This window comes from Balaenoptera physalus, assembly GCF_965194825.1.
Source record: "Balaenoptera physalus genome assembly, chromosome: 15".
In the NCBI taxonomy this organism is placed as follows: Eukaryota; Metazoa; Chordata; class Mammalia; order Artiodactyla; family Balaenopteridae; genus Balaenoptera; species Balaenoptera physalus.
The window spans coordinates 2,448,694-2,465,732 of NC_138894.1; the positions used below are offsets into that span (position 1 = coordinate 2,448,694).

General features: G+C 47.6%; 1 long non-coding RNA gene across 8 annotated transcripts in view; it reads left to right on the forward strand.

Annotated features, from left to right (window-relative positions):
- LOC309643647 overlaps window positions 1–17,039 on the forward strand; it is a 245,578-nt gene that overhangs the window by 53,009 nt on the left and 175,530 nt on the right. For 6 of the 8 annotated variants that reach the window (XR_014253928.1, XR_014253929.1, XR_014253930.1 and 3 more), the window contains 3 exons: window positions 6,188–6,491; window positions 6,797–7,024; window positions 10,153–10,414. This is a non-coding gene — a long non-coding RNA (uncharacterized lncRNA). Of the gene's footprint in view, window positions 1–6,187; window positions 6,492–6,796; window positions 7,025–7,305; window positions 7,363–10,152; window positions 10,415–17,039 lie in introns of those variants that run through there. The other 2 variants (XR_014253935.1, XR_014253932.1) reach the window with 2 other exon arrangements.

Consider the following 17,039-nt stretch of genomic DNA (forward strand, 5'->3'; position numbering starts at 1 on the left):
AGCTGTGATGCACACCAGGTGTGACCCACACTTTCCCACCCCGCCCCCTGTGGGTCCTGCGAGGCACTGACTTTCTGTCCTGGAGCCCAGTGCCTGACTCAGGGGCTCCATAAATGCTCCCTGATATACTGCACTTGGGAAGAAGCCTGTTTTTCCGTAGTGTGAGATAACAAGATAATCCCTTCCACTAGAAGATCCCCCCTTAACATTGAATCTTACAAGTTTGGTTTTGATCTACCTGCAATCCTGTGAAGATGTCTGAGCTTAGATGTGGCTTCTTTTGCCCCAGAACCAGGGAACCCTGAGCACTCCTGCCATTTCTCATGTGACCACCAGAGGGCAGTGCGTGGCTGCTTGTGACAATCACACTGCCCCACGTCAAACCTTTTACCAGTTACTCTTCCTCAGAATATGGTTTTTTTTTTAATTAATTAATTAATTTATTTTTGGCTGTGTTGGGTCTTTGTTGCTGCGCGCAGGCTTTCTCTAGTTGCAGCGAGCGGAGGCTACTCTTCGTTGCAGTGCATGGGCTTCTCATTGAAGTGGCTTCTCTTGTTGTGGAGAACGGGCTCTAGGCGCGTGGGCTTCAGTAGTTGTGGCATGTGGGCTCAGCAGTTGTGGCGCACAGGCTCTAGAGTGCAGGCTCAGTAGTTGTGGCTCACGGGCTCTAGAGCGCCGGCTCAGTAGTTGTGGTGCACGGGCTCAGCTGCTCCGCGGCATGTGGGATCTTCCCGGACCAGGGCTTGAACCCGTGTCCCCTGCACTGGCAGGCGGACTCCTAACCACTGTGCCACCAGGGAAGTTCCTATTTTTGTTTTTATCCATTACTCTAGGAGGTGGGTCAAAAAGGATCTTGCTGTGATTTATGACATAGAGTGTTCTGCCTATGTTATCCTCTAAAATGAACCAGTAATTTAGAGGGAAATGTCCAGTCCCACTTTCTCCGTACGTCAAGCTGGCTGGACCAAAGTGCTAGGCTAGCGGTGGTGCTTGCCTTGATCTTGCAGGGGAGGGGGTTTCCTGTCAGAAGAAATCTGGAGTGGAAGAAGGTAGGGAAGAAAGCCAGATCCTGAGGTCACAGATGCAAATAGCACAGTGCAGAGAAGGGTGTGTGAGGGGGGCAGGGCGGAGGGGTTGGCTGGGTAGATAAATAGCCAGGCTACCATAAGGCAAGTTGCTATGAAGACCCCAGTGGCGGAAGTGAGGAACACTGGAGAGGATGGAAGTGGGTTGGTTTGAGAACTCTTCCCTTAAGAAGTGACATTGGAATGTAACTCAGCCATAAAAAAAAGAACGAAATAATGCCCTTTGCAGCAACATGGATGGACCTAGAGATTATCAGACTAAGTGAAGTAAGTCAGACAGAGAAAGACAAATAGCATATGATATCGCTCATATGTGGAATCTAAAATATGATACAAATGAACTTATTTTCAAAACGGAAACAGACTCACAGACATAGAAAACAAACTTATGGTTACCAAAGGGGAAAGGGGGAGGGTACATTAGGAATTTGGGATTAACAGATACACACTAATATATAAAATAAACAACAAGGACCTACTGTATAGCACAGGGAACTATACTCAATATCTTGTAGTAATCTATAATAGTAAAGAATCTGAATAAGAATATATATACACATATGTATTACTGAATCACTTTGCTGTATACCTGAAACACTGTAAATAAACTATACTTCAATAAAAAAAAAAGAAGTGATATTAGAACTGACAAGAAAATATGTAGAAAGTTGCCCTGGAGAATAGGGATACTATGGAGAAGGCCCTCTGGGCAAGGTAAATCAGTAGTATCTATAAAATCATGAATATCCACATGTACACACTGTATCTAGGGCACAATGAGTATGTTGGGTAGAGAATAGTGTACTTTATATTCAGGGAAAGGCTAATATTTTGGAATGAAAACAGGAGGATGATGGGAGCAGAGAAAGATAATTGGAGAAAGACAAGATGATAAGAAAGATGACATGGAAGGACAGTCCCTTGTAAAGACTCTGACCGGCAGCTCAGGAAAATGGCCTTGAAACGAGGTTTCTAATCCAGTGACGTGAAGGGACCCCTCCACAGCAAGGTTCTCTAATCCACATGCCTGCAGGGCCAGGCTCTTCAGGTAATGGATGAAGAAGCCGTGTGAAGGCAGGGATGAACTACGCCATCTCAAGGGGGCCGTGCTCCCCAGCTCCAGGGAATTTTTATCATTTGAGACTATAGGCCAATGTCCTCAGCTCTTTTAGAAAATTTTTATCGAAATATACTTGACATATAACATTGTGTAAATTTAACATGTACAACATGTCAATTTGATACATTTTATATTGTAGTATGACTGTCATTGTAGCAATAATTAGCACCTCTATCATGTTACATAACCATCATTTCTTTTTAGTGGTCGGAATAAGTAAGTTCTAGTCTCTTAGCAAATTTGATGATTATAATAAAATATTGTTGTCTATATTTGCTATACTATACTTTAGATCAGATTTTTTTAATTTAAAAAAGAAGCCAGAAAACCAGCTACACGAAACTTCTAATTTCAATATTGGTAACTAATTGAAAACCAGAGTTTTCAGCAGTTTCTTGGCCAAAAAAAGCATTTCTAAAGCTGGATTTGTGTGGATCTGAGGGTGTCTAGATTTTTACTCAGCAATCAACAATGCTGTAAGGTACATAAATTGCACATGTGTTATCTGTTTTCATGGTTTAATCACATTGAATTTTTAAACCAGATTTGAAAACCCAAAGTATTTAACGAGTCTCTTCATGGCAACTCAGCTCAGGAGACAGGTTACACAGAAGGTCTCTGGGGTTAGAAGTCCAGTCTTAGGACTGAAACTGATTTATTCAGTGACCTTGAACAAGGTCATTAACCAGGAGTTCACTTAAGGGTATGCTGTGAAAAGAGCTAACCAAAGGGTTTTTTAAAAATAGAAATCCATTTTTAATTAATTTTATTTATTTATTTATTTTTGGCTGCGTTGGGTCTTCGTTGCTGCACACAGGCTTTCTCTAGTTGTGTCAAGCGGGGGCTACTCTTCATTGTGGTGCACAGGCTTCTCACTGCAGTGGCTTCTCTTGTTGCGGAGCATGGGCTCTAGGCGCATCAGCTTCAGTAGTTGTGGCTCACAGGCTCAGTAGCTGTGGCTCGTGGGCTGTAGAGCGCAGGCTCAGTCGTTGTGGTGCACGGGCTTAGTTGCTCTGCGGCATGTGGGATCTTCCCGGACCAGGGCTCAAACCCGTGTCCCCTGCATTGGCAGGCGGATTCTTAACCACTGCGCCACCAGGGAAGCCCCCAACCAAAAGGGTTTTAAAACATTTAGCTCCCTCCCAAAAGGTGCTTCAAGAATTCACGATGCTCTCTGTCTATAATTTTAAAGTCTGTCTCATTTGGACAGTTCTCGTGAATTTTGTCAAAATTATCAGCATACTATGAAGCACCAAAATTTTAAAAAAAGATCCTCCTTTTATAAATTACAACATATGTTTTCCAGAAAAGAATAGTTTTGTTTAAGTCAATATTTTTTTTTCAATCCCTTAGGCTCTGAAACTAATTTCCTTAGCAGAAAAATGTAAACACATTCAGTATTTTACACCTCCAGAAGGAAGTAAAGTGGTGGAAGCAGCTAATATTTACTTCTCTGCTTATTCACTCATGTTTGTATATGATCCTTGAGTCAAAGCTGTGAAGAGTGCTAATTGACACTATCCCTTATTAGAAGAATGCATTCAGCAAAGTGTATTTAATATTCTTATGCTGTATTTTATAATCCTAGATGTGTACTGCATGGATATGCAAAACAATTATAATTTTAGCAGGGTCAGTCCAATTAATACATTTTATATACTCCAAAATTATTGTGTGGTATATGGAACCATACTTTCCCTATTCATCAGTATGAAATTCTCTTTCCCTTTGATACGGTTTGATGTGGGCCTTTAGTAACTCCCTCAATCCCATCCAACCTATCAGTGGCGTTAAAAACTAATCCTTATGTTTCTCATTTGTGAACTTTGTGGTTTTCTTCAGCATGAAAAATGAGTTGATTGCCCTTCTGGAACCCCTACAGCTACTTTCTCTAAAGAACATACAGCATCGATCTTACGAAATCACTGCGCATTGTCAGTTTCGGGACGTGTTCCCTCCCTCGTCCTCACCGTTCGCCTCTGCCCCTTCCTCTCCAGCCACACCTCACCCGCTTCGACAGTTCTGCCCTTGTTTGCTACATTCCCATCCACTGCCTTTTCTCGGCCAGCCTTCCCAGCTTCAGGCAGACCTGACACGTGTGGCATCTGTGTCCGTTTCTGGCCCTCGCGGCTCATGCACTGCTCTGCCCAAGCCATCCTCTGACCTCAGGCTTTCTCCCTCTCCCACTCCACAACACCCACCCCTTGTGGTTTTTTAATTGCCCTTTATGTTCAGAACGGCCTCCCGTGAACATTCGTAAACCTCCTTACCGTGCTCCCTCAGATCCTTTCTCCAGAAACGCTTCCTACTCTGTGTTGAAAAAAAAATGCACAACGTGAGAGTTGTGAGTTAAGTTTTATTTGGGGCAAAATGAGGATTGCAGCCCAGGAGACAGCGTTTCAGGTAGCTCTGAGAAACTGCTCTGAGGAGGCGAAGCGGGGACCCGGGTTATATAGACGTTTTGCAACAAAAGGGCAGGTAGTCTGAACGTCGAAAGATTATTGTTAATTAAAGGAAAACCAGATATCACAAGTGAAGGAATTTAGTACCTTTCTCTGTATGGGAAGATGCAAGAGTCTGGGCTCACTGAAATCATTCCTTTGATATGCACCTCAGCCAACTGGGGCCAGTATCCTGTGTTTTCACATACCGAGTTTCCTCAGGGCTCACCGTGGGGAGTGGCTGCAGTCTGACGGCTGCTAGATGGCAGGTGTTCTTTGTTTCCTTCCTGGGTCCCCTCAGGACTCACCAGCTCACCGTCTGAGGTGGCTGCAATCGCTGCTGACTGTGACATCCTTTGTTTACTGACACGGCAGGAAATATTCCATTTCTCCTCTGCAAGCATCTCCACTTTTGTGTCTGCAAGTCACATTCTCACCTCTTCCTGGCCTATTTGTAGCAATTCACTTTTCTACCTGAACGATTTTATTTTGGAGCCTTAATTTTTTTCTGGATCCTTTCTTTACAGAAGAATCAGGGAGACTGCAGCAGTATATGTTACATAATCATGCATACATAATCATGCATAATATTTATTTTTAGGTAGGTTATGCAAACACATGGGAAGGAGTAATTGTATTGCCTGATGTTCATACGGAGCAAAGAGAGCAGAAGCAAAGCTGCTTGTCACACATGAGACACTTACATCTTTGCTATGTAGTATGTTAATAACTGCTACTTTCAGGAAGTTTGATTTTTTAAATAAAAATGCCAGGTTAACATTTAGAATGTTTGTTAAGATGTTTACTGTTTGTTGAAATTTAATGTTTGTTAAAAAGGCTTTTTAAAACCGCCTTTATCGTGGATGTAAGAATGCATGATTCTTAGAATCTTTGAGTAGTTTCACTCTGTATAGTATCAATATATAAGACTTGAGTTGAATGAAAACGTCTTTCCTTCTTTGAAGGAAAACACCATTACTATGTCTTTTTCAACTAGAGCAATCTACTAAACTACCTTTTGGAGGAACCATTTGTTACCTCCTTGCTGCAATAAAACTTCATGCAGTATCCAGAAATTGAAATTCTGTATCTGTCTTCATTCCCTGTGACCAGATATGAACTGATACAAAAATAATAATAATCAATAGCAATTACAAGCTTTGAATTCACCGCACTAAAGTCCTATGGCAGGCTGCCCAGCCTCTCTTCCAATGATAGCTCCCAGTCTTGGAAAAGATGGAGGGTAAATAGTTCACTGCCTTGCCCGAAGGCTCACAAAATGCCATTTGTTTTCAACTATAAAAGTCATGAATAGAAAATGTAGAGACTCAAGGTCTTCATCTGGTCTCCTCCAAACAATCCATCAAGCGCCATCTCCCTTCTCTCAAAACTTCTGTTGCACTTACACTCTGTGTCACTCACTCTCACAGTAAACCATACAGTCTTGTCTTTCTCTGTGTGTCTGTCTCCCTGCCCCAGTCTTCTGTGTTACTGGTAGCGGCAGGGACCATCGACTACACTCTCTTTGCTTTCCATTTCAGCTATTGGTGCGATGTGAATGGGAGGAACATGAATTCATTCAACAAACATCTGCTGCATATTCTACTGTGTTCCAGGCACTATAACCAGAGATACAGTGGTAAACAAGACAAGGTCCTGCCCCCAGAGAACTGAAATCTAGAGGGAGAGAGAGAGGCAGGCAAACAGGCAAGTACCGTCAAATGCGATGCGGGATCCTTGAAGCCAGCAGCGGGGTCACGAGAGCACATTTGGCGGGATTCGAGCTGGTCGTAAAGAGTCCAGGAAGAGCTCTGGACGAAGTGACTTCTGACAGGCAGTCTGGAGGTGAGTAGGACTCAGCACAGTGAACAAGGGTTGGGGGAGCGGAGGAGTTTCCCCCAGAGTTTAAATTGCATCCCAGAGGTGAGAAAGAGCGGAGCGCATTAAAGGAACGAGAAATACTCCACCAGACGTGGAGTTCACAGTGGTGGTGAGGGTTGGAGAGGGGGCTGAAGCTCTAAAATGGGCTGATTCAGGAAAGTTCTCTCACTGGGGACTGAGACCTCCAATGGTCCCTGCCACTGTCGCTGACAGTTAACACATTTCTGGTCCATTCTGAGCACTTTTGAAGACCATTTTCTTCTCTTTAGCTCACCTGTTGTTAGAAGGAAATACTCTAGTGTTTGGAGGCTGGAACATCAATTCATAACGTGTATATCAGCCAGCCTGTCGCTGTCAATAATGTGACAAACCCAGCCAGAGTCCGCCCCTTGCTTGGCCTGTCAAATGTGACGTCACCTCCTGCAGCTGCCTGGCGTTCAGGACTTCAGAACATTCATGTCTGGAACCCGCTGTGAGGTTCCTTTTGGACCTGAGAGGTGAGTTGAATTTGGGCACCCAGGCGAAGGCTGCAGAGAATTTGTTGCAGCAAAAAGAGAAATGAGACTTTTCTGGTAAACAAGGAAAATAAGGAAACAGTGAACAGGCTGGGAAACAGCAGAAACAGGCCTGAAAGAGTTAAGCCATCTTGGTTATTCTTTAGCTGTTACTACTAGCAAACACGTGTAGCTAGACACGTCCTTCACCAAGCTGATGGCTCTGACTCCGTGTGAATTACCCTTTGCTCCTGGCATTCTTCTCCCCCCATGCTCCCTTGTAGCACTCTTCATTTCCGAAAGAAGGGCACGGCCCATAACTTCAGGGACACCAGACCTCTCCGTCTCTATAAATTTTCCTCATCTGGACATTTCACATAAATGGGATTGTAAAAGATGTGGTCTTTTTGTCTGGCTCTTTCACTTAGTGTAGTGTTTTTGAGGGTCATTCATATGCCAGCATGTATCGGTAGTGTGTTACTTTTTATTGCCAAAGAGTATTCCATGGTCTGGGTATTCCACTTTTGTCTATCTATTTACTAAAACTATGAGTGTTTACTATTAGATCATGAGAATGTATTCTAGCTCAGAAAATGTATTCTGGGGAACCTCCCAGATGCAGTCAGATATGGGGTACTGGGTAGATTCCTGTCTGGTTGGGAATTCCTGAAGTGGACTCAAAGCTCTTCTCAGATTGAATCTTCTGGTTAGGAGTCCCAGGTACACTGACTCAGGGCTCAGGCTCTCCTAACCCACGCCTCTGAGGCTGTGGTTGATAAAATCCAGCATGTGGGGTAGAAAAACCCTGGGGCAGTCAGAAAAACACTCAGCCCTTGGCACTAAGTAAAAGGTCTTTGTTCACAAGATGATGACAGCTCAGAACACCTAGCAACAGAACTTGAGAATATCCAGCTTCTCCTGGCAGGCTTCCTTAGTCTTGGTGAATTAATAATTCTGCCTTCCTGTGTTTTTAGGAGGCCTGGAAGAGTTCGTTAAGACATCTGGATGTATCTGGACTGCATAACTGACTCGTTTCCCTTGTTCAACATTTATTGAGCACCTAATATATGCTAGGCCATTTTTATACATTATCTAATTCAATCCTAGCAATGATCTTATAAAATAGCTGCTATTATACTTATTTTACAGATGTGGGAATTGAACCTCAGAGAGTTTATTTGTCCCATATCACTCAGGATAAATGGTAAAGTCAAGATCTGAACCCAGTTTCTCTAAGGCCAATTCTTCCTACACACTAAAGCTACGTTGAAAAAGTATCATTGAAGAAAGGGGAGATTTAATTTATTATGCTAGAATGGTGAGGGAGGAAGTAGGAGGTGGTTAAAATAGGTCTTTTCCAGTGGTTTTAGCAACAGAAAAAGGACAGAGGCTGGATACCTATGAGAATCATGGGGGGGGGTGAGGGGGGGTCAGTTTGCAGGTGCCCCCAAGGTGGGTCCACTAATCTCTGCTCCCCCATTTCATGCCGTCACTTGCCTCATACCTTCGCTACATAAATAATTGCAAGGATCAGATTGTTCTTAAAAGATATTAAAGAATTAATACGGCATTCTGTTACACTAAAAATAGGTGCTAAGCGGAAATTTAAAAAAAATGTTAAAAGACGTCCTAGGAACTCAGATGCCCTGAAAGTAGGGTCATATATTCTAAGGCACGGAACCACCTCACCAGTTCCTCTTCCCAGTAAACGACTTGGCTTCCTCACCCTGATTCACGCTCTTTCCTCTGCCCGAATACTTTTCTCACACGTTTTGCCTGCTTGAACCTTCTTAACTGCCATCTCTCATCAGGCGTCTCAGGCCCTTGGAGAGGCCTTCCCTGACCTCCCACTTTAAAGCAGGTTATTCCCATTCGTAGACAAAGAACGTGTTCTTAACCTCCAAATCTGCAGGCGTTCACAATTTGTAATTAGGTAGTTCATTGGTTTGTTGGGTGAGTGTCTTGCCTCACCCGTTACACTGTAAGTTCCCTGAGTGCAGGGAGCAAGTCTGTTAAAATCAGCAGTAAGACAGACAGGTCAGGCTTCAAGGAATGCCTTCCCCACCGGCTCACAAGCTCCTTGAATATCAGAGGAGCTGCTGCTTTGCGGGGTTAATCCATTTTGGAGACCAGCAGGCTGGGGGTGCACGGGAGCCGAGCTGCACTCGGCCGGCTTCCGTCTGCAGCTGAGCTTGGCTCGGGAGGACGCGCTCCGTCCAACCTCCCTGAGGCCAGTAAAGCTGTGGGCCTGATGGGGACAAGCTCGCACACCCTGGCCTTTCTCCCCGGGCTCCCGAGATTCAACAGCCCCACAGAGCCCCAAGAAGGGCCACTGTAAATTGTGAAAGGAACCACTCAGCTCTTCCACTGCTATTTGAATTTTTGTTGTCAGTTTTTGATCTCGTATATGCATCTGCCTTAAATAAAGTCCCAGGAGCTTTCCTGGGGCTGAGGAAGAAATGCCTAGAAAATGTTGTGCAGGCTAGGAAGCTTCTAGAAGACAGATGAGAGGAATGCACTGAAGAGTGCCAAGGAGTGCGGTGATGGGGCCGGCAACGTGCGTCATAAAAGAATTTACAGAGCCAGAAGTGAGGGTAGAAGGCGAGATTTATTGAGTGCACTGCGAGGGAGCAGCGAGAGAGACCGAGGGGATCTGCCCTGGGAGTGAGAAACGGGGCTTCTTTTATGGTCCCGTCTGGTCACCCTTGGGTTAATGTTCCACTCATGTGGCGGTTAGGGCATAGGTCTATCTTCTTAGAATGCCAACTGCTTGTGACTGCTGGTAATTTCCATTGGGGGAAGGGTGCGACTGTGTTATCTTGAAAGGACCTCCCCAGCCTAACATGACTGTTCAATTGTGAAGCTCTACAGAAATGCCTGTGTGCTTCTAAGCTACAGGGCTGATCTTAAAAGGGAGGCGCTCTGGTGACTGTACCTGGGGATGGTGTTTGTTCATTCACTCAACAATCTATAGTGTTTGGGGTCAAGGGGTGTGGGTCCAGGGCCCACAATGCAGGTGTCCCTGTTGGGAACAACTCTGGAATTTCTCTGTGGGAGGGGCTGGGGTCCCTGTGGACGCCCTGCTTGGGTACCACCCTTTCCTTCCTTCCTTCATTCCTTCTTTCACTCAGGCATGAGTGAGGCTGAGGTCTGTTGCGGTGACCCTTTCTCCTGTGGTGACGGTGCCTAGACGCAGACGTCCTGGACCCACAGCATCCTTGTCTGGTTCTCACGTGAGGCTGCCCGGCGTCACCATGGCCTTAACCGTGGACCTGCTGCCCGGACGCACCGTGTTCCTCCTCCGTCTCCTAGGAGCTCTGCCCACTGCCCTCGCTGACATCTGAGTGTGCAAAGGGGCCGTGTTTATCCGATTTGGCAAGTTGTGGAGTTGAGGTGAAAGTCTGGAAAGTCCACGCCCCTGGACACCAAGGGTTTGGGTGTGAGTCCAGCTGATGTTTCAGAGTCCGAGTTCTGCCGGGGGTGGTGATGGGGTCGTGGGCAGGGACATGTTGGCCAGTGGTCAGGATCCCGCTCTCCAGGGAAAGAACCAGCACGCGTGCGCAGTTCATGATACAAGCTGATGTGAAGGGCAGTGGTACACAGACAACAAAGATGATAATATGCTGAGATCATGTGATAACAGATAACACACAATCCTCTATTATCAATGGGCTCCCCCCAAAAGGTGCCTGGATGGGCATAAACGTTTATTAGCTAAACTGATACACAGGATGTGTGGCACACAATTCATGAAAAATACTAACAGACAGCACTCCAGTGTAAATTCCAGAGAGCCCAGGGCCTCACCGGATGCTTTTGTGCGTGTTTGCCCGGCTCCTGTTCCCCAGACGTCCATAGTCCCTGAGTCGACACACGAGAGCGGTTCTGACGTTGTTTGATATCTGCTGGTAATTAAGGAGTAAGACCGCGAACTCCCAGTGTGTGGAAGCTCACTCCTCCCTCTGGAACATCAGCAGCCTCTGCTGAATCGCGTCCTGGGTTTCAGATGCGGAAGAGTGTTCTCTGGGTCTTTATACTGCAGCATCACAGACACGCACCTGTGCATCTGGTCTGCACGAGTCCCACTTTCCCCATCACTCTCTAAGTCCAGACGATCAACAGAACAATCAAGCAAGGCTGGGCTGTGGTATTTGCCGTTTCTGTGGTGTAGACATTCCCACGGTGGCCAGTTTCAAGTTTCCAGTGTGATGTCCCTGAGCAGGGAGTCGGGAGGAACCCCAGAGAGTGTTTCCACCACACGCACTGTGGGTGGGAGGGGGTAAGAGTGAGCAGAGACAGTGGGAAAGGCAGTACGATAACCAGTCAGCTCCACAGTAACAGTGGTGAGTTTTGAGAACTTGCTGCCTTAATTATTTTTTTAAATTTATTTTATTATATATTTGGTTGAAGCGGGTCTTAGTTGTGGCACATGGGCTCCTTAGTTGTGGCCAGCGGGCTCCTTAGTTGTGGCTCGCAGGTTCCTTAGTTGTGGCCTGCGAACACTTAGCTGCGGCATGCATGTGGGATCTAGTTCCCTGACCAGGGATCGAACCCGGGTCCCCTGCGTTGGAAGCTTGGAGTCTTAACCATTGCATCACCAGGGAAGTCCCTGCTGCCTTTATTCTCGATATAGATTATCCAGTGTAAGTTTGTAAGTTAACTTCTAACACCAGCTGTGGTGAACAATGGCTCATGTCAGTCCTGGAGATTCCAAGATGGCTTTCATGATGGATGGCAGCCAGCTGCAGTGCCCTCTCCCCTTCCAGGTCAGTGCCCGGAACCCAGAAGTTAAACTGAGAAAAGGCAGACCAACAAGAGAAGAAAAATTTAAATGGCGTATATAAAGGGAGTTTATAAAGAAATGTTACTCAGGGAGGTGGTGAGAATGGGGCACTTAAATGCCATCATGGAAGGGAAAAGGGGTCTGGGGGGAGTAAGTTATGGGAAGTCGGTCAGGATAGCAGTGTGAACAAGGGTGTTTAGTGGGGTTTGTGGTGCAGATTCAAGTCAGTGCCTTTTTTATTGATGAGAGTCATTCAGCAGCCTCCTCTTCCAGGTATGGGAGAAGGAGAGGGCCTACAAGTGGGCATGTCCTTTATCAATGTGAACTTCCTTTGCAAAAGGAATGCTTGTGCCTGTTCTTTGAGCGTTTCCTGAATCTGCCGGTTCTCAGCGGCCTTCCGCTCAGAATAATCCTTACACCAAAGGGGCACATTTTGGGTTGGTGAGTTCTGGTTCCCTGCATTTGAAACCCAGTGGTTTTCCCTTAAAAGCAAAATGGGGAATCCCTATTAGATCCCAGGAGTCACCTGAGCCCCTCGGTCTGGGATCATTGAGACCTGGCCCAACTCGGATAGGATCCAAGAGGGTGCAGATTCCAGTCAATACTCCAGTTGGCTGTGAAGGGGGCCCAATGGGGTGGGTGGTCAGGAGGGGCACAGAGCCACTCCTGTTCTCCTAAGAAGGACAGCAGAGGTGTGTGTCTCTACTTCGGGGCTGACCACTCTCCCACTTGGGGTCCCCAGGCTGCAGACATCCCACAGCACAGAGTCCTGAGGGTGGAGGTTTGGGATCTGAGCCCTGGCCCTGGTCCACCAGCATCTCAGAAACCTGCGTGAGGGATGTGTGGGCCATCGTAGGTGGATGGCACCGGGATGGGATCACACCCGTGTGTGCTGCGCGTGGCAGAGGCCAGCTCCAGCCACCTGGACACGTGCTGCCTGAATGTCACATGGCCCCAGGTGGCCTGGGGTCCCTCTCTTACGCCTGGGGGGCCATTTATGAGACAGGGCATGAGCTGGAGAGCCTCAGGACAGGCTGTGAGAGAAGATGGAGTCAGGGGTTCCGGTCGAGTGTCTAATAGGTGGGGAGAGGGTTGGGCTCTGTTGCTGCTGAGGCAGAACAAGAGCAGAGGGGAGTTGGCTGTTGGTGTCCGCGATGCTGTGTAGGGCACAAAAAACTTTCCCTCTACCCTCTTATATGCTGTACCAGGGCTCTGCAAATTAAATTGACGGCCAACAGATTAACAGGAGCAAAAGTTTTATCATGTCTGTGTACAGAGCCCTTCACAGAAAAGAAGTGGAGATGCAAAGAGACACTTAGACTTAAGGACTTGTGTGTGTGTTAACAAAGGGTGATAAGTTTCTGGAGAAGTCACAAGACAAAGGAAAACAGGTTTCAGTTTCCAAGGACCGGAAGTTGTGGGAAGGTAAGTAAATGGGGGAAAATAATGGAAGACAGAGCAGATTTAGTGAGGTTTGTTATGCAGACTGAAGCCGGCACCTTCTCAGACGATAAGATTCTTTCTCCTCTTCCTGGTACAGGAGAGGGAAGGGGACATCCTCACAAAGGGATCAGGCAGATGGAGGAGGGTAGACTTTTTCTTTTTGCTGCATCTCAGTCACCTCAACTCAAAGTAACCCTTATGCCAAAGTGGCATATTTGGGGTGTCAAATTCTGAACCCCCTCAACTGTATACAAAGAATTTCTAACAGCTGGAGGTCATACCGCTGGATGGGCCTTCTCCAGACTCGAGGGAACACTTCCCCACCAGAGGAGAGGGTCCAGAATGTCGGGGTGATGGCCAACACGTTGTATGGTTATCGTGGGCCCCAGTGCTGAGTGCTTTAGCTCACGACCCTATGAGATGGGCACTATGACCAATCCTATTTTACAGGTGAGAAACCGAGGCATGGACGGTGGGGTAACTGGTCCCAGGGTGGCTCGTTGGTGGTGGAGCTGAGGTGCAAACCCAGCTCTTCGCCACTTCTCACCGAGTATGGTGTCTGTGTTTCCTGGGGCTGCGGTAACAGACACCACAGCCTGGGTGGTTAAACCACAGACGTTCATTGCCTCCTAGGTTCCGGAGGCTGAAGCGCCGAGTTCAAGGTGTCTGCAGGGTTGCTTTCTCCTGCAGCCTCCCTCCTTGATGTGTAGACAGCCGTCTTCTCTTCCTGCTGGGTCCTGTCTCAGAGAGAACCAGAGCCAGATGGTGAGGAAAGCACCAAAACCAGATTCTATTCAGGAGCTATTGCAATGGGGGAACAGAAGCCTCTGTCTAGAGCCAGGCTCCTTCCTGAATTCAGCGTGGGCACGGGGTTTACAGCCAATCAGGTTTCCAGGGTGACCAGGTATCCAGGGTGAGGCCAAGGACAGATGCACCAGAGAAAGACACACACAAGTTCCTTAGGATAATGTTAGTTGACAGAAGGCTTCATGACGTCGCACATATGCACGGGGGTACCCGGCGCTGATCACTCCAAGAGGGAAAAGAAGTCGGGATTCTCACCCTTCTTGGACTGTACAAAGGAAAGGGGTTCGGGCTTCTTTTGAGGGGAGTAGATTACGGGAAGGCAGCCAGGAAACCATGGTGAACAAGGGTGTTTAGTGGGGTTTGTTCAATGGGCATCTCCTCTGTAAATGTGAATTTCCCTTTCAGGAGGAAAACCTGTGCCCTGTGCTAGGGCTTTCCCTGCATCTCCTGGTTCTTGGTGGCCTTTAGCTCAAAGTAATCCACACACCAAAGAGGCACATTCTGGGCTGGTGTGTTCTGGTGCCCTCATTTGTGCACTGATTCAGCAGGATTCTGGCTAAGACTGGGCTGTGCAGGCCCAGCAATGATGGGGCCAAGGTCAAGGCCAAAATCGAGGCATAGGACAAGGTCTGTGTGAGATATGTTTGAGGAGAGTCTTGGTCACCTCTCGTGGTCCTGGGCGTGTGCCTGGTGTCTCTGTGTCCTGATCTCCTCTTCTTATAAGGACACCTGTCCTATGGGATTTGTTGTCTCAGAGTGAAGGGGGATTGTGTACCCCCCAATGGAAAGTGACATCCACATCCTGACCCCAGGGCCTCAGGACAGTGACCCCATTTGGAAGTAGGCTCTCGTCCTGTAAGTAGTTAAGACAAGGGCATTAGGGCAGCTCTAATCCTCTGTGACTGTCTTTACAAGACAAGGGGAGACACAGACACAGAGGGGAAGCCATGTGAATACAAAGGCAGAGAAGGGAGGGATGCAGCCCCAAGTCCGGGGACTCCTGGAGCCCCCAGAAGATGGAAGAGGCAGAAAGGACCCTCCCCTGGAGCCTCAGCACTTTCCAAGTAGACAGTTGCCATGGGTGGGCCTGAACTGAAGGCAGTGCTGTGGCCCCCAACCGCTCTGTGTTCCCCATATGGCACGCAGGGGACGCCTCTCACAGGACACTGACCAGTGAGGTGGTGTCACATGAGACTGCAGGGCTGGTCCTCTAGACATGCAGGCCCGTCTCAACCTTCCTCCTGGGCTCTGGTCACACAGGGTGACTGTGCAGCCTTTCAGCCCCTGCACAGGACCCCTGGGTGTTGGTTAAAAGTGCAGGTTTCACCCCAAGAATGATGGAAGGTGAATTTCTCATCCACCCTATGCAGTGCAGGCAGGGAGTCACAATTAATTACAGAGTTAAAAGCGGGGGGAGGATATTAGCCATGAAAAGGAGTGAAGCACTGACACAGGCTACAACATGGGTGAACCTTGAAAACATGATGCTCAGAGAAGAAGCCAGACATGAAAGGACAATTAGTGGATCCCACTTACATGAGACATCCAGAACAGGCAAGCCCACAGAGACAGGAAGTGGACTGGGGATGCCGGGGCTGTGGGAAATGAGGGGGGACCTCTGAAGAGTGGGGTTCTGGGGAGATGATGGAAATGTTGTCAAATGCACGTGCGGTGGCTGCACAACCCTGTGAATATGCAAAACACCATCGAGCCTAATACTTAAAATGGGTTAACTAACTGCGTGGTACAGAAATGCAATGTCAATAATGCTGTTATCAAATGTGAAAATCTGGAGGCTTCCAGGCCCACCTCCAGAATGTGACCCCAGAGGTGCGGGGTCGGACAGGACCTGCGCATCTGAAAGCCCCATGTGTCGAACCAGGTGGTCTGACGGCACCTTGCAAAATTCTCCCTGTGGCATCAGAAGCGTGGGGCACTAGTGTGGCCAGGCCTCAGGCAGAGAGGCTGGATTCCGTGGCCTTGCTGTCCTCTCTTAGGGACTGTGGCATCGTCTCCGTAGAAGGAGGTGGGTCAGCTTGAAGGCTGGTTCCCTCTTCTGCACGTTTCTTCTTTCTCTCCCAGCGATGGTGCCGGCCGAGCTGTGCCACAGCAACCAAGGCAAAAGGGTCATGCACAGAACGACTGAGAACTTTGACCAGGTGCCGTGGGCTCCTCAGAGGCAGTGACCCAGGACTGAGGTCCCAGAGCCTCCTTCTGAGTGTCGCGGCCCCGCTGCCCCTCTCACGGGAGTTGTTGTCAGGCTTGATGGTTGAAGCAGCCATGGTATCGAGATTTCACTGCTAGAAACTATTCCTTTGCTTCCCTGGGAGAAGCAGGCCTCCTTCTACTTTGTTGGGGAGACCCCCTTTTTAATAAACAAAAATGATAAGCTGTAATTTTATATTAAGAATTACTTTAGGGACTTCCCTGGTGGCGCAGTGGTTAAGAATCCGCCTGCCAATGCAGGGGACACAGGTTCGAGCCCTGGTCTGGGAAGATCCCACATGCCATGGAGCAACTAAGCCCGTGCGCCACAACTACTGAGCCTGCGCTCTAGAGCCCGTGTGCCACAACTACTGAGCCCAAGTGCCACAACTACTGAAGCCCACGTGCCAAAATTACTGAGCCTGCACACCTAGAGCCCGTGCTCCGCAACAAGAGAAGCCACCACAATGAGAAGCCCACTCACTGCAATGAAGAGTAGTGCCCGCTCGCCGCAACTAGAGAAATCCCGTGCACAGCAACAAAAGACCCAACACAGCCAAAAATAAATAAAATAAAATAAATAAATTGAAAAAAAGAATTACTTTATATACACGTAAAGAATAATCATAAAGATCAGGAAACAGAACGTGACGAGTGGACACCCAGGAGTGCCCTTCCCTCGTCACAGCGTCCTCCCCACCGTGAGGTAGCTGTTCTCCTGATTTTGTGTCAGTGACTTGTCCTCATAGTTTACGCCCAGGCTCGCATCCCTAAACAACG